Source organism: Astatotilapia calliptera, chromosome 3 (genome assembly GCF_964374335.1).
Source record: "Astatotilapia calliptera chromosome 3, fAstCal68.1, whole genome shotgun sequence".
Classification (NCBI taxonomy): Eukaryota; Metazoa; Chordata; class Actinopteri; order Cichliformes; family Cichlidae; genus Astatotilapia; species Astatotilapia calliptera.
In genome coordinates this window covers 16,362,333-16,387,237 of record NC_137424.1, presented here as the reverse complement: position 1 = coordinate 16,387,237, position 24,905 = coordinate 16,362,333, and the positions used below count along the sequence as shown (strand labels likewise).

The 24,905-nt window shown below is 40.2% G+C and overlaps 2 long non-coding RNA genes and 1 pseudogene across 3 annotated transcripts in view; all 3 read left to right on the top strand.

Annotated features, from left to right (window-relative positions):
* The window catches only part of LOC145419307 (NACHT, LRR and PYD domains-containing protein 12-like), a 174,881-nt pseudogene that overhangs the window by 81,205 nt on the left and 68,771 nt on the right, over window positions 1-24,905 (top strand). The window lies entirely within an intron of this gene.
* LOC145425294 (uncharacterized) overlaps window positions 1-24,905 on the top strand; it is a 95,233-nt gene that overhangs the window by 44,629 nt on the left and 25,699 nt on the right. The gene's annotated exons all lie outside the window — the stretch shown is intronic.
* On the top strand, window positions 12,570-14,392 carry LOC113011044 (uncharacterized). The gene is made up of 2 exons (XR_003270437.2): window positions 12,570-13,111; window positions 13,448-14,392. It is a non-coding gene; the product is annotated as an uncharacterized LOC113011044 (long non-coding RNA).

The following is a 24,905-nucleotide window of genomic DNA, read 5'->3' as shown; positions in this document are numbered from 1 at the left end:
GCTTCAGACCCTCCTGGATCAAACTCACCTGGAAAGACTTTCAAACATCACTCAATAGATTTGAATACAGAATATATTTGATATATACTGTAGATGTACTGTAGAGTTGCAGTTTGTCACTTGTAAATACAGTCTGTGAGCAGCTGTGAGCTGAAAGATCTTTCTAGAAACAGGAAATGTTTTCACTCTTCTGTTGCTTTTTCATATATTTCCACAACATTAATATTGATCCCACCTGTCTCACCTGTTTCATGCTTTTATACATAATAACAGGATACGTGTGATCTGAGCGCTGCTGTGGTTGCTGTGCTGCACGTCTTCATTTAGATAACAGAGACATCTAGTGGTTCAGAGGGAGAACTGCAGGAGGTGGAGCTGTGTTTTAGCATGGAAAACTTTTTATCTTTTAGGCGCAGATACAAATATGACAAGTATCAGTGTGAGATACAAAAGGTCACATCAGTCAGCAGAGGGAACAGTGATCACACAGCAATGTAAGAATAGAAACATAACAGTGAATCTGGACATGTATACAGATGGAAGCAAACAAACAGGATGTAACACTACATTAAAGCCACAAATGTGAAGAAAACAAACACAAAGGAAAATATATTTGATCTCAGGAATCCAAATCAGATGCTTTAGAGCAGGGGTTGGCAACCCTGGGCACGCGTGTCACAGCTGCCACGTGAAGGGTTAACTGATGGCACGACCATAGCTGGACTGGCCATCGGGCATACTGATGGTGATTTTTCATTTTTATGGGCTGATGATGTTTTTTTTTTGTAACGGTATAAACGATGAAAGGTGGTGGATTGGCTGGATGCTGGTCGATATGTAAAAATAAGTCAGTTGTTTGGTGGTGGCTATGGCGGAGCTTCCACAGAGGCAGCAGGTGGATGAGGGAAAGGGGAGGCAGGAGGAGCAGAGACCCGAGGCGGCCGTCGGTCCGAGTGTCAGGTGAACTGAACTTCAGGTAAGAAGTTATGACCTGCAGTCTGTCTGGGTCAGATATAAACCAAGTTTAGGTGGAGTTTATTTTCCTTGTGCTGACTTTTTACAGTCAGTTACAATAACTCATACTGTGTACTAGCTAGCATGACGGAGTTTCTATACAGCTGGGTGGTGCTATGATGTTACTGATAGTGAACTTTACAGTGGCTGCAAAAGTATTCGGCCCCCTTGAACTTTCCCACATTTTGTCACATTACAGCACAAACATGAATCAGTTTTATTGGAATTCCACGTGAAAGACCAACACAAAGTGGAACGGAAATCATACATGATTCCAAACATTTTTTACAATAAATAACTGCAAAGTGGGGTGTGCGTAATTATTCTGTCATGGAAAAACACACTGCCATCAACTGTTTTGTTTTTGTCAAAATCACTGTAATATAATCACTGTACCTTTTATATACATGTGACTTATATTAATGCTGCTGCCCTCTTGTGGCTAAAGTGTAATTATGTTCTTGTTATTAGGGAAAACATTTGAGAGTAACATGAAAAATGAGTCAGCACTTTGGCTTTAGCTTAAGAAATCCTCATTTATGTGTCATCAGTTATAGTTGCATGTATTCATTATCATAAGTTAACCTTTAATATTGATGTCTTACATTTATTTTGAGTAAATTAGCAATTTTATGGTATTTATATGGTTTATTAAATAAATACATCACTAATGAATTAACTATTTCAGTAATTCATTTAAAAATGTACATAATCAAGTAAAGAAATATATTAATAATAAATTATCCATTAATTTCATTTAAAATGTTTCATTATTTGTTTATATACAATTCAAATTAGTTAATTACATATTTAATCAATTATTGGTTTGTTTTCTATTTTAATTATTTTACTGACACATTTAATTATTTAATGATGTATTTATTTAATTCACGTTGCTACTCCTGGCCCTGCATCGCTGTTCATAAATACATTTTATTTGTCAGCTTCACCCATCAAAGTCAGGGGGCGGGGTTAATGCTGATCAAGTCAAAACCATTGCTTTGGTCTGGTGGGCGTTCTTTTAGTGGGCTTTTCTGTCACGGCCTGCGTGGCAGACTATGATGAGGGGAAGGACGACCCAAATGCTGGACTCTTTGATGAGGTCAGTGCGTTTATTTACAGTGATGCAAAATAATCCAAACAACAATAAATCCCCAGTGCGTTCCCGACTCTGACATGTCCTCTTGCCAGTGTTAGTGTTCTTTGTCTCCACTCCTCAGTGTCTGAGCACCCCGTGCTCGCTGCCCTCTCGTCTCCACACTCCTCCTGGGGAATAACAAAGAGGCAGCCGTCAGCAACGCCACAATGCAGCAGACTAACCTTAACTAACTCGCCAAGAGACTAACGTGAAGTTACGCAATGATCCAGCATCGGAGAGAGCTCCACCACACTCCTAAGTAGCTCCTCTGACGAGGCTTGATCAGCTGCAGGTGTGAGTAATTCTCCTCCGCAGGTGTGGCCAGGCTCCTGGCTGACACACCCACACACACACCTAGATACACAAACATGGAAACAGGAGACAGCAGCACCAAAAACACACATGTCCATAACTTCTTACAGGCCCTGGGTCACCCAGACCCCGGTCCCATGACAATTCCTCAAAACTAAGTAGGCCTACACACCAGGGTTTGGACATGTGTGGACCCAAACTATACTTATACTTTACCCTTTTTTGTGTGTCACCAAATACACTTTAATATCTTCTAGACAAAAATGTAGTGGCACAATCTTTAACCTCCTAAGACACAAACTCCTCCGTGGCATTCATTTTTAATTTCTCTTTGATATTTGGGCTGATTGGGACCTGATGAATGTAAAAACAAAGAATTACCAGATTTATTTATGTTTTTTACCAAATTTTAGTTTCTGAGAAAAATGAGAGCCACATATGAGGATATTTGTCTAAAATTTCGATAGCACAGTGGCAGTGTAACATCCTTGTGAGTGGATATCAGGCCCTTGTAGAGCAAAATGTAGTATTTTGGTCTAAACAACCCAAAATGTGATGTCCACATATGTGGACGCCAGGTCCTAGGAGGTTAAATATCTGCTCACTTTGTCAAAATGAACCTAATCATCTCTGATGAGTTCAGTGATGTCTGCCAGCTCACCTTGCAAGTGGTCGAGCTTATACCGCCGACAACGCGGCCACAACTTGTAAACCTCCTGCTGACTATCAGCTCTGGAGTTATTTATTTATGTTAGTTTCAACTGTTCCTGCAAAAAGTAAGCACGTGTTACTGATAAAAAGTCCAATAGAAGCAAAGTCTAAACTTTGAAAACAGAAACCTGTCTGATAAAGATCTGATGTTTGGGGAGTTTCAATAAGCAGTGTGACCCGTGTATATGCATCAGGGGTGGTTTTGATTATCGATTTATCGATTAAAATCGATTCTGGTGTGGATAACGTGATATCGATTCATTAAAATCCTGAATCGATTTTTTTAACATAAATTTCAAGGTTCAAGGTTCTTTATTTGTCACATGCATACACAGCAAAATCTCCAGTGTTAAATTAAGCACGTAAAAAATGCTGTAAATAAAGAAGTCTGTGAAAATGTGGCGCTTCCAGGTCAATTTAAACTGAAGTGATATAATCTTCTCCCCACAGTTTGAGTTTGTATTGTCTCAGCTGCAGACAGACTATGATATTAATATTATTAGTTATTAATATTATTAGTTATAAAGGACACCTTCCTGCCTTTAGTCTTATTCATGATGATTATTAGTCGTCTTCTAATGTCCACAAGTCTGTATGATGTGTTTCATAGTTTTCTAACAAGCCTTTTAAACTTAAGTTACTGCATTGCTGAAACACCAACATCTGCTTATTGAACAAAACAAAAACAACCAAAAGTCCACACATCTGATTTCATTTTTATTTTAATAGACTTCCAAAGATTATACCAGATAACTGGCCTCAGAATATAATTGAATAAACATGTTTAAAAACAATAACCTAATCCTGTCTTGACAGGCTGAGCTCTTCAGTATCCACCAACAGCATCGTCATGCTGAGTCAGACGTTTCTGCTCCTGCTGGAAATACTCTTCCTCTTTCCACATTGTACCAAATGTTTTTAAATGTTAGTTTCAATTTAAAATTAAAGATTAAAAAAGTGTAACACATGATGCAAATGTAAACAAAAGCCCCTCTGCAGTATCAAGTCTGCATGGCACAGTGACACACTTTAGGTGATCTCCATCCTTGGGAAAAGTGCTGTCAGCTGTTTCCCAGTCCCCTGGCATCTGTGCTGTTCACAGAATCACAATTCCATCGCTGAACTTCCTCTCTGCACCGTCGATTAGAGCTTGGCACGCTCCCTTCATCCTTCTGCTTCTGTTCCAACGCCGCTGAAGAATTAGGGCAGAGCACATCGTACACCCTAGTTGTCTTCCTCGACGTCAACGTTGAATCTCTTTCACTCCTTCTGGTTGTTTGCTGTTCAAAGTCTCCTCTCGATGATCTTCTGGAAGCTCAGTAGCACAGCTCACTGTGGGATGTCTGCTGTGCTGAAGGTGATCTCTGCTCCTCTATGATCCTCCTGAAGCCTCTCTCCAGGCCTCAGCTTCCATCTTGTGGATGATCTCCTTCAGTCACTCCTTCTCAGGGCACGTCACAACATCTGCAAGTTAAAATATTGACACTCCTCTTTTGCCACACGGCTCTCGCCATGTGTCAACTCCACACAATGAGACATGCACAAGAATGTTGCACATTCTCTCTGAAAAATTCTGCAGGGTTTCTCTTGGAGCAGCTCCACTCCAAACCTGTAACCCTGTGTCAAAGAAACATTAGTCAGTGGTTAAATGTTAAGATTGTTCAACTCCCAGCTCCACCCGGAGCCTGTATCCTTGCCTGTAGACAAAACCCTGTAAGTTAAAACAAACTTCACATTTGCAAACAACTGTAGCTCATAAGAGTAATAAAGTATTCAGCATCACAGAGACAAGTATCATTGCGGGTTTATTCTAAATCATTAAACTCCTGCTTTTGTGCCATAATTTGCTCCAAATCATCGATCATCTCAACTTCATCCCACATTGTAATCAGTGACTTTCCTTAAGTTCGTCACTGACTTGTTTCATCACTATGAGCTCAATAGTGGTCAGATAATGAGCCCATTTTAACTATTCTATAACCCTGCACATCTGCTCAGTTGTCACTTGTCTGTCTGTGCTGAATCCTTTACAAGCACATTAGAGAAACATTAGCAGTAGCATCCTAGGTCAGGCCTGGGTCACCAGACTCCAGAGGTGCTGTAAAAGGTCATAAAGTTAACACTGGCTTCAACACAGGATGTCTCTCACACTGTATTCACATCTCCACTGTAATATTCACATTCCTCAACAACACAGTGTAATTTCATCACCAACATACAGCCTGTCAACACAGTTTCCTTCACACAAAAACTCAGTAATCCTGTGGTAGAAAAACATTATTAAGTTGTGTCCTGCTGTAAATCACATGATCAAATCACATGATTAACCCTCTGCTGTTGAAAAGTAATGTTTATGTTAGCGCTGCGCAGGTGTGTACACACTTTCTCACAGTGACGTCTGCATTGTGAGTAATACAGGATCATGAATAACACACTGCTGTTAAATTCACAGACACACAGAAAAATTACAGCTAAAAGCTTAAATTTGCAGAGTTCACACAGTCATGTGACCCAACGTTTCCTCCTCTGGTCTCCTCCTGCTCCTGCAACAAAAGACACACACAGAGATACATCCACCCCTTTGTCACATCTGGGTGGGGGTTAACCTTTGCATAGTGGTGTTAAGTCAGTCAACTCTTGTCAGCTTTCAGCAGTCCAGTCAGTTCCCCATTTTTTTCACTCATTTTTTATTCATTCATTCAGTGCTGATAGTGGAATCTATCGTCGCATTTCGTTTCCACCCTCAGCAATATGACGCCATTTCAAAAAAAGAAAAAGAATTTAGACTGGATCACCGCTGAATCCTTTCAGACAGGGACTCGCTTCCTAATTGTCCCAATAAGTGGCTTTCTCCTGAACCCATTTTAATTTTGGAGAAACTCACTTTGCAACCGTTCCCAACAACATGTTGTGTAGTTCTTCCTGTTCAAATGTTCAGATGTGCTTTAAATGACAGAGATTTAGCAACAAACTTTCAGTGCACTGTGAAAGTAACAGAATAAAAAGGAAAAAAGAAAGAAAGGCCTTGTTAAGTCATGACACGTGTTCTTCATCCCAGGAGGGGAAATCATACCAAACCTAACTGGCAGGTTCAACTTTGCAACAAAAGACAAATCATCAGCCAGATTAATCTCAAACATTCAGCCACACACCTCACACCACACAACATAACCCTGTTGTCTCATCACATAATAAGTTTCTTCTCATGTAACCAAATGTGTGCCATGTTAAAACTTCTTCACACATCACAAACTCAACAATCAGCTCACTCATTCAAGACCCCTCATCAGCGTCCTGTTTTCTCCTCTATGATGCAACCATCTGTCCTCCAAAATAATATTCGTCCACTAGTCTATGTGTCACTTTCATCTTACTAGTGACTTGGACAAGATGACAAACAGAATCTCATGCTTCATGAGTCAAATTGTTGTCATGTTGAACAGATTCATGTACTGATCGTCTCCAGAATGTTAGAAGAGCTTCAATGAATCATTAGAAACAACTTACAGCTGCACAGTTGTGTCAAACCAATCTTTGTGTCATTGTGGGATTTTTGTGTTTCTACATGTGACACACGTCTAAAACATGCACACAATTTGAACACAAACAGGGACATTTGTTACCACAGCCAGATGCTGAGAGCCATTTACTTGTAGTCCTGTGTCTATATATATGAACCATTAGATGTTATTGGAATGATTGTCAGCTTTGATAGTTTCATGTATGTATGACGGTGAAAAAGCCGTCGGCCTCTGGAAGGAAACAGAAGACATTTCAGAGGCTGCAGCAGATTTCTTTGATTCGGGGCCTTTTTCAGCTTTATTGGACAGAGCAGTGAAGATAAGTGACAGCAAAGCAGAGGGAGAGAGAAAGGGGGCGTGGCCCGGGTCAGAATCAAACCACGCCAGCTGCTCTCCACCTCGTGGCACACGGTCACCTGCTCATCCTAGTGAGCTCCACCAGCAGCCCTTTCACACACTTTACACTGTCAAACACTGTGTGTGGACCTCAGCTAACAACAGGCTACATTTAAGTCTGGACTACATGCTTTTATATTGAGGAGATTTTTCACTGTTTTTATTCCATCAGCAGCTCAACATCATGAGCAGCTTTGACATAAAGACATCAAACTCAAGCTGACTTTAAACTACTTTTAATACAGGGGCTCAAAAACAACAACATCTTTATTATATATCAGGACAGAAAGTCATTTCATCTCAAATGGAAACAGCTTTATTTGGAATAATCAGCACTATCAACTGGTTTGGGATCTCCACCAGTTTCATGTCTTTACAGCTTCTCCAACAAAGTTCCTGTAAAATCAGCATTTTTGTCTTTATTGGTTTGATAGTGATTGATTATTCAGTCCCAATCTGCTATCATCTAAAGAACAAAATGATGTTTCTATGAGTCACAAAGCTCCAGATGTTGTCGGCTTCACAAAGAAAACAAAGAACTTAAACACAAAGTGTTTGGAGCCAAAATGTTCCCAAGCTGCTCTTTTTGAAATGGCAGAGGTACAGTGGTGTCTAACAGCACACTGTGGAAGGCAAACATGTTATTGTTGGATGAAACGTCATGAATCCTTTGTAGATTTGAGCTGTTGGAGCCTTTCTTTTCTCTTCAGGTGTACAGATGCTGAGGAGGCAGGTGAAGCAGGTGGAGCTGTTGTGATGCTGGCAGAGGGTGTGTCTTAGTAACTCTGTGAGGCAGAACTGGATCCAACATTGTGGATGTGTTGATGTTGGAGCCATTAAGAGTCTCTGGCCACACTGTAGGATTTCCCTTTGATCCACTGTGGGGGCATTTTGGAGTCTGTCAGTGAAACTCTTCATATTTGTGTTTGACTCCAGTTTATAGAAACAGAGAAATGTGTCATGCTTTTGTTCGGCCTCCACAAATACACACATTTGTTCATTGGTTGGACTTTTTGTAAGGAGACACATTGCAAACCATGTTAATAAGATCTTGTTGTTTCCTGTGGATCCGACACAGAGAGTGGACTTCAGACAGAAACCGTGGAAGAGATTTTAGAGGCCGTGTGTGGCAACAGTTTCTGTATGTTTGCTGATCTTACATGTGGAAAACAACACGTGATGTTTGTGGAGTTCTACAATGATTGCAGCTGCCCAGCCAGGCAAGATAAACTTTACTTGTCACAATGAGACTTCTTCCCCATCTCTGTCAGTCCCTGCATCCCTAAATGCCTCCAGTTGTCCCGAGTTCTCTCTGACTGTCTCCTTGGTGCATTTAAACCCCTGTTCCTCCCTGTCCTCATCGTCTGTTGTCTTCGTCTCCGTTATCAGTCATCATAATTTTACCATCTCTGTGCAAGTCTGCAAATTTCTTTATTAAATCATAAGATTCTTAAATTCATCAAGTCTCTCTGTGCCTGGGTCCTCGTCACAAAACATGACATCACTGTTTTGTACATTTTAACACAATTTAATCCCAACATTTGTGAAAGAAAAGCAAAACACTATTTTTGAAAAGTCTGTAACAAAACCATCAAATCTGATGAAGGTTATTTAAATGCTGCAAAAGAAGAATGGATTAGAATAAAAGAAATACATATCCTAACCTTAATTACTGGGGGAGAATAATGAATGATGCTCACAGTGAGTAAAAAGTAAACTGAGTGCATTTTTTGGACAGAGATTCACTTTTAATGTGTGTGTATAATATAATACAGATGCATAAAAAACACTCCCGAAACAGAATAAATTATTACAAATAAATTACAAAATATTTAAAAAATATATATAAAAATGGAGGCAACTTTGCCTGTGGTAGAATGTATACAATGTATCAGGGCTCTAGAGTGCGACCAATTTGGTCGCAAATGCGACCAAATTTTTCAGTGGTGCGACTAAAAAAATATATTTGGTTGCACCTGTGCGACCAACTGTTCCGGTAGCAAAAAAACAAAAACAAACCTGCAACCTTCCCTGTGGTCAATAACAGACACACATTTTGCCCCTATCGTGGACTAAACCAATCAGAGATAGTCAGGGGCGGGACCTCTCTGATTGGCCATGGTCCAGTTGAAAGTGCAGGTGGAAGTGGGAGGTGAGTAGCTTGAATAAAGCGATATCGATTCATTAAATCCTGAATCGACTTTTAAATATAACTGTGTTTTGCCAGAAACGCCAGATTCTCAGATTAAAGCTCACAAAACCATTTCAACAACAACCAAACAGCAAACGAGAGCAGGTACACGGACTCCACACAAAGACGTAAACACAGAACGGACCGACGCTTCAGAATCAACTTTGTCTTTCTCGGCTTTCTCACCCGACGGCCCGTAGACGGACACGCTGTCGGAGATTAGCGGTTCTGATGCGTCGGGTCCGCGCTGTGATTACGTCTTTTTGCGCTGATTCTGAGCTGCAGGTTTTGTCTCTCCAACCAAAATTCACCGAGCCAGCAGCAAAAGAAGCAGCAAAAGAAGCAGCAAACTGCGCGTCACATTTGATCAATGTCGTCATGAATTTTGCTGTTTTGCTTCCACGACTATTAAAATCACACTTCATGCACAGCTAGCTCTCTCTCTCTGTGTTGTTTACAGCGCTGTCGGCTGCTGTCTTTTTCTTTTCTTTTTCTTTTTTCACTTAAATGACCTCGGACATTTTTTTTCTGTTGTTCAATACTGAAGAAATTTAAACTTTATATGCAGAACATTGTAGAATATTTTTAAGGTTATCTGCTATAAAAAGCCAAACCAGGAAAATCTCCTTCATGTTTTTCTGTGTTTTATTCTCAGTTACTTTCACACAAAGGCATCTGCTGTGATGTTCACAATTCTGATGAAGTCAGTACTGATAAATGATCAGAATTATAATATATCTGACTGTCTGAGGCTAAGTTGAATCGAATCGGGACTTTGAAAACCGGAATCGAATGGATTATAGAAATCAGTGATGATACTCAGCCCTAGTGAGCAGCCTAGGCACGACAGAAGTGGATGTAGCTGTAATAGGAAAAGAACTATTGCTAACTTTTCTGTTAAGTTAAGGCCTGATCCTTCTGAAAATCATAGCCAGTGCTCTGACACGGTGTCATCAATCTTTGAATGCTGAAAAAGCACAGTGTATCCAGAAAAACACATTATATTATATAAATTATTATAAAATTTGTGTGCGCCTAACTTTTGTGCCGGTACGCCTAACTTTTTAAAGTTAGGCGTACCGGTACGCCCATGGCAAAAAGTTAGTCTAGAGCCCTGTGTATGAAAAAATCTTTACTGCAGATGCTAATTTTACTAATTTAATAATACTAATTTTGTGTTGTAAGATTTATGAGGTTCATGCTTTCATAGTGGTCCTTAGGAGAGCTTGACATTTTTATCAGGTGGTCCACACTGTAAAAAGTGTGAGAAACACTAAGTGTCTGTGTGCTTTTGGAAAACATTTAAAGCTGCAGTACAGAATCTTTGAAACAAGCTTAAAACATTTTTAGAAACAGAGCTTCTGCTTCTCTTTACAGCTCCTCACTCCACCAGGGCTGTTTGGTGCTTTCTGATAGTGTGCAAATGTGGTGCACGTACTGCGGCAGTCATACAGACAACTGGACGGTCCAAAAGTTAGCCTACCTATTACTGGCTGAGGTTTTAGTAGAGTTGTGGCTGAACCACATAAAAATATATCATTAATTTTAATCTCCCCGATCAATGATCATGTTATGTTGGAATGTTGTTAAAGAGGGTCAAAAATGTTTCAACCCAGTTTGTTTTGCAGATTCTGTACAGCAGCTTTAATATAGGGAGGACACAACTTCCAGATTGTGAGTAAAATCAGGTTTTTTTTTTCTTTGTCAGTTTAACAGTTTCTGTTGTGCCTGTCACTGCTCCCTGTCTGTTTGCTTACCTGCTTCTTCCTGACCTTGTGCTTCTCCTCACGTTCCTCTCTTTCCTCTCTCCCTCTTTGGACTGACAATCATACACAAATAGATTGGATTCAATTAGATGAAAAATTACATTAACATGAAAAAAATACTATAGGGCTTTGGAGCGTGATGTCACGGGGGTGGGCGTGGAAAGGATTTTGGCCCGATCTGCCATTTTGGGGGTCTAGCGCAAGTGAAAAGGGAGCGAAGGCACACACAACAGCCATGGTTCGTATTTGCTGTGTGGTCGGCTGCAATGTTCGATCACACGACCGGCAAGAGAATAAGCTTGAAAAGGGTTTATCTTTTCATTCTTTCCCAACCTGGAAGCAACATGAGGCAGCTCGTGTATCGATGTTACCAAACGAAGGCGTCCAGCCTGGATAGCAGCTGTGAGACGAGCTGACGTGCAGCTCTCTTCCATCTCCAAATATCTGTTGGTGCTCCAGACATTTTCATTCCGGTAAGTTCTAAATATGTTCATATCTTTATAGCCTATTAGTTTCATTTTCTATGCGCTCTGAGGTCGTAGCAAATTAGAACAAACATCCTACTGAGTGATTTTGCAGAACTACCTTCTATTTATAGAGTTGCTAATTATTTGGCATTATTGCAGCAAACCAGCCTATGAAATGGATGAAACACATCGTGAGGTGAGGTGTAATGTGTACTTTATTGATCATTTTGTTGGAATGTTTCGTTGTATATAATGCTTAAGGACTTTAGTAAGAATATTCATTTAAGTTTGTATTTCCTTTTAGTTCTGACGGCATTGTATCGGCTGTGGTTGGACATCATTACATGTTAAGACATGTGGAAGAATCCTCCTGTCCGAAATAAATGTCAGTTTAAACACAAAGAACAAGTTGAGCTTTATTAAGACTCGAGGGGAGTAACAATGATCATTGTTCTGACAGCATTTTGAGTGGGAACAGTTCAAAGTTATTTACTGATTGAAACAAGCTGAATGTTTCTGTGCACGATGAAGAAGATCAGCAGCAGCAGCTCAGCTGATCAATGAATTGACATCTATCAGTCGTTTCATGAGATGAAGTCATCAGCAGACATTTGTTTTAACTGTGTGATAAATGTCAGAACGTCAGGGCTCTGCTTTAGTCACTACTTGATGATCATTGGCTCATTGTTGAATCCAGTGGCCCAGTCTGACCTCTGACCCTTTGCTGCATGTCTTCTGTGTTATCTCCACTTTCATGTCTGATCTTCTGCTGTATCGTCCAAAATAAACATCTGAATCATTTCCAACACTTCAGCAGATCTTTAGTTTGGGCAGTACAGCACAAAATAACACATATTGTACTATACTGCCCACTTCCTGATCTTATTGGATCTGTGTGTGAGGTTGGTGAAGGAAACACATGTTTACTGAGTGAATCGCTGCCATTAGGAACTAGTTTTTATATCACAGCCTGGAAATCACTCAGGACCATTTCTGCAAGTGAAAATTGGAGGAAAATAATTGTGTAGTTTGTGCATGTGAAGTAGTCAGACTCGAACGTCAAGGAAGGTGGTAGGGAAGCAGACATTTCAGATTTCCAAGGTGAGCAACTTATTTACAGTGAAGTTAATTTAATGTAACTTAACAAAACTTCCTCCCCAAATAAACTCTATTAACAAAACTCAACATAACATGGATCTGGTGACACAGCTCACCTCTCCTCTCTCCTGCATCTGATAGAGACTGGCTTTAAATAGGGCCACCAATTTCCCTCCAATTGCCCAGCCAGTACCACTCACTCAACTGAGGGATCTAAAACGCTACACAGATTATCCAAAAAACACAAAACCTCTACAGACTTCTAACATGCACATTTACACAACTAAATGGCAGTATTAACGAAAGGAAAAACATTCAACAAATCCCTTTAAACCTTAACACAAACAAAAGGAAGCATCTCTATGGAAAAAGAAACCCCTCCACTTTGTTTGACCTGCTGATGTCATATGTGACATCATCAGGACTTTAAAATGAGGAAATCCCAGGCGGGCGTTTCCCCACACCTGACCCTTAGGACGACTGAAAAGACAAACAAAGTAAGTATGAACAACTTAATCTGTAACATAATAAAATATAAAGAAACATAACTTAGTATTTGTCTTAATTTGCAGAATGTTTGATTTGCCGGCAACAGAACGCTTACACAAACAAACCCGGGATAGTGAGTGAAGCAATGTTACTTGACAAATAGCAAATCATAGCAAATACATAGAAACAGAATAATGTGTACAATGTGCAAGAAAAGGTAAACACATATGGGACAAATGGAGAGCATTGCAACTGCTCCTCCACTTTGTCACAGTGCGACTGTTGTTTGTAAATGAAAACTTATCCCAACTACATGTGCTGCTGACCTTTGACCTTTTCTTTAGGTGCACAGAGGCCAGAGGAGTCTGTGGAAACATCCAGAACTGAGGCAGTGCTACAGATGTCTTGAAATAAAGTGGTGTATTATCCATGGATGCGTTCCATTCCTGTTTAGACCTGCTGGCTGTCAATGGGCTTCATTCCATTTCAGACTGCCGGTGGTTGGCTGTGATCTAAACTCAACATGGCTCCTGTGTTAGAAGAGCCTCTGATTTTAAAATATGCACATTGAATAGTTTCTTTCCAGCACTATGGAGCTACCAGCCCAGTATATGTAGCCCACAGTAGATGGAGTTTTCAAGCTGGACTGACAAACATCATGACTCATGTGATCCCTACATGTGGACCTTTCACAGATGGATTCAAGTGCAGATTCAACTCTGCATTACATTTGACTTCAGCTGTTACACACTTTTATTTTCTGGCTGTGTCACTTCCTGCTTTTTGGATCAGATAGTTTATCCATGTCCACAAATGTTTGGCTGCATATTTTTATCATCTATATTTTCCAGTCTTCATGCAGCCGATATTTCATGTGAACTCCAATCTGACACCTGCCATCAGGTTTTCAGGGTTAGTTCAGTGTTGGAAATGTAGGACAAACAGCAGCACATGTTCTCTAAATGTTTGCAGTCATTTTTAAATGACGCTGATACTACATGAGACATTTTCCACATTTATTGTCTTTGAACAGAGAATAATAAAGCCATCAAACATACACAGGCTTCTGCAAATACAAACTTCTGTGGTGCATTTGATGACCTGCAGAGGAGAACAAGTCGGGCTTTTCAGCCCTAACACAACAAGAACAGCTGTGGAACCATTGGCCATTTGCCATAGTGTAGCTGAGTCAAAACAGCCCAAGTGCTGAGAGGGAAAACATGATGATTTATGTAAAGTCATAACTGGCTGCAGCAGCTGAGCTTTGACCTGTGAGCTGCAGCTTAAGCTTCTTTTATGGTTCAGTGTTTAATGTTTAAACTGTTTATGGCTGCACACACGCCCGCAGTCAGGTTGTATACATATTGAAATATTATATACAGTGTGGCAGCTGACCTTTGACCTTTGACCTGCGAGCTTCAGACTCATTGCTGGTGTGAGGTGTTTAATACTATTGAAGCTTGCAGACACACCCACATCCTCTGATTTGTTCTCAGGGTTGTTCAGTGTGTTGGAGTTGGAGCAGAAACCTGCTGCAGGTTAATTATTGATCAAACAATATCACACAAGGTGCAGCAGCTGACCTTTGACCTGCGAGCTTCAGACTCATTGCTGGTGTGAGGTGTTTAATACTATTGAAGCTTGCAGACACACCCACATCCTCTAATTTGTTCTCAGGGTTGTTCAGTGTGTCGGAGTTGGAGCAGAAACCTGCTGCAGGTTAATTATTGATCAAACAATATCACACAAGGTGCAGCAGCTGACCTTTGACCTTTGAGCTTCAGACTCTTTGCTGGTGTGAAGTGTTTAATGTGACTTCAGCCTGCAGACACAGAGGACTGATGAAGCAGAAGATTGTCTCTGTTTCTACACAGACCTGGTCCAGACAGCAGAGCTGCAGAGGGAAGACGTTCATGGGAAGAAGCTGAGTAAGTGCAACGTCCTCTTTGAATCCTGGATCAGGAAGTGAAGCCGGGGAATATTTGGTGTTTCAATAAGGTTTCTGTCTTTGACTCAGTCTGCTGTCACTTTGTTTCAGAGAGAAAAAGAGATTTCAGATTAACTGCATTATATGCTGAGTAACTAAATGCTGCTAGTCTGTGGTGTCACTCCCAGCAGCATCACGTCATTTCTTTACTCTGACCTTTAACATCAGTTAACTTAGCTAGCAGAGCAGTTAGAGTATGAACTCTGTGTCAGCAGTCAGCTTGGTCCTGGTGGTCACCTGGTTTCATGTTTGCTGATGATCCAGATGTGTCCACATAATTATTTATTTCTGTAAATGTAAAGACTTTACAGATAAACAACAGCAGCCCTCTGGCTGGACTCTAACCTGTGAGTTTCCTGTGACTGAAACCACAAGCTGACATTTTCCTTCTGAAGCAGCTGAATGGATGTTTGAGTTTACCTGCATACATGGTGCACTCAACACCCTCAGCGGAGGAGGAAAAACCTCCTTTCGGTGGAGAAACCATCCTTAACCCTCCTTGAAACTGGCGGGGAAACCAGACCTCCTTATGTATATATGTGTGTATATGCATGTGCTTCAATGCGTGTGTGTGTGTGTGTGTGTGTGTGTGTGTGTGTGTGTGTGTGTGTGTGTGTGTGTGTGTGTGTGTGTGTGTGTGTGTGTGTGTGTGTTTGGGGGTGTGTTTGTGTGACCTCCTGCTCACCAAAAGGGTCATAAAAGTAGGAAGCTTATTAACCAAGAAAACAGAACCTTCAGATAGGATGTCCCTATAATAAAACACTACAGCCTCCCCCACCAACAGACTGGTTGGAGAGGTGGTCAGAGACAAAGGAATTCTTTGATCCTGCTGCTTGAACTAAGACTTACACATTTAAGTAACACAATGACAACATTTAACAATTTGACTCCAACAGCTGCCAGCTGGAATTTAAATGTAATTTAAATGAAGGATTCAAGGTTATTGGGTTTTTGAACGTAGAGATCACATGAACGTATATGAATTGAATGATATGTCTCTTCTATGTTTCTATTATCATATTTTGATGTTGATTGTGATTGGTTTTATTTGTTTCTTCAGTGGTTGTAGTGTTTTAATATTTAGTAATTTTTTCCATTTTGTAATTGTGTATAAAGTTTAATTTGAATGAAAGTTACACTCAAATGCTTCAGGGTCTTCAGTCAGTGTGTGATCAGTTTTATACATGGCAATGGTCTTACGTATGCCGGTGTTGGATATGGCTGATAACGGTATGTTTAAATCTGAAACAGCCTTTAAAAACTCTGTCCAGCCAATAGGTCTGAAGGTGTGTGTGTGGTTGTGACGGCTTTAATCAGGTCGTAAATGTGTGAACCCGGGATGGTGCGTTTATCAACAACAATTTCACCTTTGTCATTGTAAGAAACCAAGTCTGGCCAACGAGAGAATGAGTTCTGCATTCCTCCTTCTCCTTTTAGGTATGTGTGTCAAAACATTCTCTGCAATAAAATCCTTCAGCATCACCATAAACAGGTTGGGTGTCCGCAGGCTGGGTTTGCACATCCATGTTAAATTGTTCCGGTAGGGATGAAGACAATATATTCTTTTCACGGGCACCTTGTCTCACAAGTGTGAGGTATCTTTGGAGAATAACACCATATTTTTTTAGCTTTCTCATACACATCTATGTCTGATTCTTGTAACACTTGAAGCATCTCCTTGTCCAAGTCTTTCTGAGCCTGTTGTCTGATGTTGCCTGTGTACTGCTGCGGTTGTTTCAATAAGTCCAACTGATGTTGGGGCACCAAAAACATCTTTTGCACATGTTCCATTTTCACCTGTTTGCTATCAGACTGGTTATGAAAGGGATTGCAGCCCCTAATCAGGCTAGTAAAAACCCACCAGATTGGTTGATTGTCTTTCTCTTTTTCAAAGTTTTGATCTTTTCTTCGGCAATCAGTCTGATTAGAGATTTTTTCTTTTTAGCTGTTTGTACTTCTGATTTGTCAGTGGAATGTTACCTTGCAATACGTTAAAGGCTATCTCACACAATGCATTGATGAAGTTTGCATTGCTAATAATAACTCTGCGTAGAGCCGGGGGAGACTTGTATATCAACTCCAACAGAGACAGATTCCTCCGCATGCGTGATGACATCCTTTCACCTCTTCACTGTTTTTTGTTTTGGGTTATAAACAACCGGACGGTCTGACAGTAAATTTCTTCGGGGTCTTAAATAGTCCGGGGTCTTACCTTTATAGTCTATTAAAACATACCCGTGTGTTGTGGATGTGGCATCATTAAACGCTTCTATAATATATTTAGTATTACCAGGAAAGATTTGCCTACCTAAAAGCAGGACTTGATATTTATCTCTTGGATTTTTAAACAATATTAGTTGGTGCATTTCAAAAATAAAAATATGAAGACACTCAAAATAAATTTCCTGTTGTTGTAAACTATTTTGTGCAACTTTTTTGTATTTACAGTTTTGAGGGATAAGCCTCTTAAATTTCTCTAACTAGAAATATATGTTAAAAAAAATGATTTTCATTTTTTTGGTAGTTTATTGCATTTTTTTGCAATTTATGTAATTACTATGCACTTAATGCATACATATTATTTAAACTTGGGCTATAATGGTTGTATTGATGTATAGCAACTTCATATGTTTCATATGTTTCATATGTTGTTTGTTTAATTTAAGACAAAAAAAAAATTAAATGAATGAGAGGTAAAACTTGAGGGGGTAGGGACAAATAAGTAAATACTTCAGCCTACTCCTTTTCAAACAAATAATTTTTGTAATAATTTTGTAATGATTGTGAAGGCACATATTTGAAATGTTTGAAATAAAAATGAACTGAACTGAAATGCTCCCAAAAATGTCACTAAAACATGAAAAAATATAATATAAGCTCTGGTCACAGCAGATACTGATAAACATGTATTATGAGGATGGATGATCAAGTTTCTCACTCTCTCCTTTAAATCTCAGTTTTTTTCTTCTTCACAGTTTATCTGTTAATTTATTAATGAATAACACTGAAAGAGTTTCTGTTATATTTCCCCTTGAACATCAGCTTATTAGGGCGGCATTAGGAAATAGCCCCCCTCCAAAGAATGAATAAATGAATGATGATAATAATAAAATGATTCAAAAGCAGAGCTCAGAGTGGTAGAATGGTCAAACATGGATCCACGGGTGGTTCAACTGCATTTGGTGACGTGACTAAAGCAAATCTTTCAAATAATCCCACCATCAACGGGATGTTGTCTCCTTTACTACGGTTACTTTACTTGGTCACCGTGTGAATTTCTTTGAAATGAACCAAATTCTTTTATTTGTTGGTTGTTGCATATTTAACCTCTACAGTCAGGAAAGGAGGAGATGAGGCCTCAACAATGTTGGGTTGTAGCTGTGCTTCAGGTTAGAGTGAGTGTCCATGGAATAAATGTAAGTCAGTGAACTGGAAACATGACTGTGTTCAAACTTTGTTTCCTTTTTATAATGAGTCTAATCAAAGGTGGACAGAAGTATCTCCACTGTGACTTTTCTGTGTCACCATCAGAGCTTCTGCACAGTGTTTCTGGGGCAGATAACATTGCAGCATTATGGAGACATTATGGAGACAAAAAGAAAAGCGTCTGGACTTCTTTAAGTTAAACTTAAAGAAGTCCAGACGCTTTTCTTGGACTGTTGGTTTCAGTGTTGAGTCTCATTCACACACTCCCTCAGACTCTTCACACACACTGATTTGCTGACATAAACACACTCCTGTGTGCTTCACACACACACTGAGGACCATCTACAGACTGTGAGCTCCGTCTTCTTTGTCTTTGGAGCCGAACTCTGACAAAGTTAGGAACAAAACTTTCTCCAGCGTGTGAACTTTCCTCCTAGACTCAGTCTGAGCAGTCAGACCACATATTTCTAAAGCAGCACATGAAGGTGTGGCTCACACACACACAGGTGAAGGAAACAGCTGCAGTATTAAAAACTGCTTCACTGTCTACAAATATATGAACTGAATGTTTCTTTCAGGCTGTAAAAACCTTATTTATCCTCCATTACAGTCCTGCATTCAGAGCATTACTTCTGTTATATTAGTACATGTATTTTATTCTGATGAACACATGAAACTCTGAGCTGGATTGAATCCATTGAATCAGAGTCCAGGACTCAGACTAAACACACTGAATGTGTCCTGAGCTCGGCCGCTGTTCCACAGTAACTGCTGTCAGAGTCACTGTTACTGAGTTAGCTTAGCTAGCAGAGCAGCTAGCAGTTAGAGTATGAACTCTGTAAGCAGTCAGCTCGGTCCTGGACATGGTTACTGACATAAAGCTGCTCTCTGCAGCCATGTTTGACCTGCTGCTTTGTAGGACTACAGTAATGGAGGATTTGGAGGCTGAACTGGGCTCTGTGACACTTTTTGTAGTGAACTGATGAAAGCTGCGTCTCAGAAGGATGTTAGTCCAACACATCAGACACGACCTCTGCAGCTCTCAGTTGATGTGCACATGAATGATTTGTGTTTCCTCTGCAGGTGAAGGTAGAAAGTGTGTGTGAGCTGATGTGAATTGAGCAGCATGGATCAGTGTGAGGACAGAGAGGAGGGTGTCCCTCCCTCTAAAAGCACTCTGTGTGGGGAACATGAGAGCCAGACCAAAGCTCAGAGGTGAGATGACCATCTCTAACTGTCCATGACTCTTCTCCATGTCACAGCTCAGCACTCACATCACTGCTCCATCATTATTCACAGGGACCAACCTGGACCTCCACCCAGCTCTGTGTCCTCTAAGAGCAAACGGGTGAAGCATTTCTTTCGTAATTTAGGGCGAAAAAAGTCATCTGACAAAAAGTAAGTTCATGTCAGTATTAAAATGTTTGAAATTTTAATCAGCTTTTTACTATTTAACGATTTAAATAATATACTATTTACATAGTTTGTTTATACTTTTTATGTAATGTATTGGACACATTGGATGTGACACATGTTTCATGTTCACTTACTTTTAGCGTCAATCAGAAACCATCCAGCTCTGTGTCCTTAAAGAGTGACTGGTCTAATCGTCGAGACATTAATTTTAAATCCCAGCCTGTGTCCGCTGCAGAGAGGTGAGCTGTTAGTAACAAGAACTCTCTGATTTAAATGATTTTGATGTTTCCTGGTTTCTAAAATGCATCTCTGTAGCAGAGCAGTGTCTCCAAGGACACACAGGCTCAGCTGTAACTGTCAGTTTATCTGGTTTAAGACACATTTGGACTCAATTGGCTGTTTTTAACTATGTATTTTAATCAGAGGTGTAAATTCAGACCTCACACATCTGGATCCTAAACTATGATAGAAACAGCTGCTAGCAGTGGGTAGTTTGACTTTGATACGCTGCTCTAGAAAGCAAACAAAGGTTTGTGCAGCTCCTCTTCAGAAAAGTGTTCAGAGAGCAGCTGCTGTATTAGACAAAGGCTCGTCCTGTGAGCCCAGATGTGTGTAACAGCTGGATGAAGGAGAACCATCACAGTCGCGTCTCCATCCCGCCTTTATTAATGAACTTCCTGTTGCTTGCAGATGACAGGAACACAAAGTGTTTGTGCCACGTGATGCTGCAGGATTTGTTAACGTGTCCATGATGGTAACATCTCCTCGTCTAACTGCAAACACATGAGCGCTCCTAACGGCAGCTATCACAGCCACACAGGCAGACTGTGTCTCACTGTTGCATTCAGGGACATTTGTTTTCCTGTAAAAAGCTGAACTCTAATCTAAGAGGACTGTTACTGACAGGAAACAGCTGCATTATCTGCAGTCTGTGTGATCACAGCTGCTTCAATCACTTTATCAGAGAATTGATCATTGAATAAAACATGTTTGTGTCTGCAGAGGTCAGAGGTCACAGTCTGCAGGATCCAGCTGTCCGTCTGTGAGGAGTGACTGGTCCAAACATAAACCTCTAAACTTCAGTGCTGAACCTGGACCAACGAGGTCAGAGACCTGTGATGACTCCTTTACATGTTTGTGTTTTCCTGGATAAATATGACCAAAGATTCATTAAAAAGATAAAAATATTAGACTTTGTCCTGTAGCGCTGTGTGGCAGGCAGGATTGGACCCAAACACAACAGGATGAAGTCAAAGAGGCAGCTTTATTTCAGCTGTGAACATGCAAACAGCAGAAATAAGGAAACATAACTGTAGGTTTGCAGTGAATGAAGCCTCAGCTCAACGCTGCACTTTGTCCCTCTTTTCCTTCTCCAAACAGCCACATCAGGAGTCTCTGATGGAGTTTTAAAATATTTAATTACAAATGTCCAAAGATGGGTTCAGGATACCTGAATCCACAATTATTAAAGCTAAAATAGTTCACAGGGTTTGGACTTTGTTAGGTGACGAGAGAACATCAAAGTGTTTTTTTATCTTCAAACAGTATTTTTATCACTTCAGTTGCTCTCACAGCCCTGTTTGTTATTTTACCAGAGCTCTTATGTTTCACTCAGTGCTCCCACCAAACACCTTGGAGGACACATTAGTGTGATTTAGATTTCATTGGTGTAAACACCAGTCACACAAGCTAACCCATGGAGGCAGCAGCAGGCTTTGTGTTTGGTAAAGTCTGCTGGCTTAAACTAAGAGAGTTTAGTTTGTTAGCACAAAGAGCTGTCAGCTAAAGCCCCGAATGCACTTTGAGTTTTGTGTATTTTATGTTCAATATAGGTATTTGTTGTGCCTGAAAATGAACAAATAAATGAATGAATGAATGAAATGAATGAATACAGACGAACTGAGAAAAACACTTTAAATACAGCAAACAGTCAAACTGACCACATCTTTTTCTGCTGATCATCCACAGCAGTACGTTTAGCATTCATGCTAGCAGCAGGCTATGACTGTCCACAAGGCTTAATATACGTGTGTGTTTGATATAATGCCAACAAGTACAAATAAGTGTTCTTACAGGTCTTAATCACAGAGGTCTGATAAGTCTGGTGACTTTCACACTCAGCAATTTTGCTGCCTTTTATTTTATATTGGCCTTTTTAAAGCCCTTCAAAGTCTCCCACATTCATACAGAGCTTTTAACACCAAACTCCTTTACAGTCCTTCTCCTCTCACACACGATCACACGACTGATTTGTCTGCAGCAGCTGTATTACTGCTAGTATTTTATTATGTGTGTAATCTCCTCATATTGTTCCTGTGGTTTAGTTTGACTTCCTTCTGCAAACTCAGCTGCTCTGTTGCTGATACACGTCTCCATGAATATGATTGATCAGATGCTGCCAACACCATGTGTTTCATGTGAGCGCTCAGCTGAAACCCTGGGTTGACTTATCGAGTTAATAACAAGCTTCACGTGACTGTGAATGCTAAAGTGAATCAGATAAAGGAAAGAGACCCTGCTAATGTTGGACTCACTTCTTAGTGTAGATCCCAGGAGGAAGTTCAACATAGCCATTCTTTGTGCTAGCTTGACCAAACCTGAGACCACAGTGCAGGATAATGATCATCATCTGTCTCTGTCAAGGACATTTAAAATCCACAAATAACAAACATAATTATATTTGATCATTAAAAATGATGATTAAACAAAGTGTCAAACATACTTAAGTAGAAGGACTGATGTTTGTGTTAAAATACCCTCTTAAAGCTGAAATAATGATTCAACTTCTTTACTCAAGTAAAGGTAAAAGAGTACAGGCTCTGAAATGTACTCACAGTATTAAAGTAAAAGCTCCATTTTTGAAGGAAATTTCTGCCAGTTTTTGTGCAAAGTTCCCTGAATTTCTACCTCCAACATTAATAGGAGAAAATTATCTGAACTTTTATTCTAATGAATTTAATCAGCTTGAACATTTTGTAGCACAAAAGTAGAAAAAACTCAAAGGGAATCAAAAATAGCTCCGTTTGCTGTTGCCTGCATTGTAGATGGGCGGCTTTGCCTCAACACCTAAACAGGAAAATGAGTTTAGTCAAGTATTAAAGTGGGATTGAAGAGGTGAGGAAACCAGAGATCAGGTGTTGTGGTGCAGCATTAAGATAAGATGGGACCTGATTATTTAAGACCTTGTATGTGAGGAGCAGCCAATGAAGGGAAGCCAAAACAGGAGAAATCTGCTCTCTTTCTAGTCCCTGTCAGGACTCTTGCTGCAGCATTTTGGATCAGCTGAAGGCTTTTCACTGAGTTTTTAGGACATCCTGATAATAATGAATTACAGTCGTCCAGCCTGGAAGTAATAAATGCATGAACTAGTTTTTCAGCGTCACTCTTTTTAGCATTTTTTAACAACAAGCTTCTATCTATTAGGGCTCTTGTCTCGCCGACTGCTGCCTCAGATCCGAGTCTTTCTCCTGTGTGCTCAGCTGTCTTAGAGCAGTTTGATCCTGTTTCCCTTAATGACTTGACTGCGGTAGTTCGTAACCTAAGATCATCACACTGCCCCTCTGATTGTCGCCCCCCAACTACTCTTTCAAGGATTGTCAGGTTGGAGATTGGCCTATAATTAGCTAAGACAGCTGGGTCTAGGGATGCTTTTTAAGTAAAGGTTTAACTACAGCCAGCTAGGGATGGGTACCGTTTAGATTTGAAAACCTGCTAAATCAGAATCAGTTGCTGATGACGGCTTTTTTCTTTTACATCAATCACGTATAATCTTAACTCAAAGTGAACATAGACTTGATTGCTCAGATCAGCCAATTCAAAATGCTAATTCAATCAACTCTGAGTTCATGGCTAGACTCAGTTTGTTGGCCCTGCACCTTAAAACTATTTCCTGTTTGTCTCTCGTGTTTTTTGGATATTGTTTTCACATCTTATGTCACGGCTAGCGGGGCGAGCCATGTTGAATTTAATAAAGGACCCAAGATGCCGACACTGCTGTGAAGTGAGTGAGCTTTATTGAAACGGTGAAGTGCAGTGGAGATGGCCTGTGCAGAAGCTAAGATAACCTCTACTGAAAAAACTACAAAACTAACCTGAAACCTTAAACGGAGACACGGGGAGACAACACAGACGAACCAGCAACAAGCAGGAGAAAACAAAGGGCTCATATACACAAAAGAGCCATCAGGGAATGAGAAAAGGGAGACACAGCAGGATTCATTGGACATAACCAGACAAGGGGAAGCAAAAGTAGACACACTAACGTAGGACATGGCACTGTCAAAATAAAACAGGAAGTGAACACAGAGACACAATACTAACACAGTACAGAGGGAACACAGAAACCAAAACCTCAGAACTAGAAAATCTTAATCAGAATGAAATTGTAACAAAAGACAATAACAATCAAAACAAAACTACTGAGTCCACAGACTCGGGACATACATCGGCTCAAACTGTGGTCATAAATATTTTGTACTTGTAAATCAGACTGTGGAGTTGTGAACTGAGTTTTGTAACATTGTGAAACAAAATATCTGGAAAGTTTATGTTTTTGCGTTCATTGATTTGTGTGTGTAAAAATGTAAAAATGTAATAAATGTAAGAAACATTAGAACTACTTTTGCTGACACAAAGTTTGGCGAGCACTGCAAGTTGTCCCTTTAAACCAGTCACTGATATAAAGAGAGCACCTTGTTCCAGGGCATCTGAGCATGGAGGGAAAGCTTTATGCAGGAGATGGTAAGAGCTGTTGGGACTAAAGAAACTGAGCAGAAAACTACAGACATCTGGAAACTGAGTTGTTAATTCTCAGTGGGATCAGCAGGACTAGCAAAGCTTCACCATGACAGTCATCTGATTGACTGAACCCATCCAAACATCACTTCATGGACCTTTAGCTTGTGTCTGTGTGTGGACAGACATAACATGAGCTAATTATACATTACTCCTCCACAGAGTGGACCAGCAGAGAG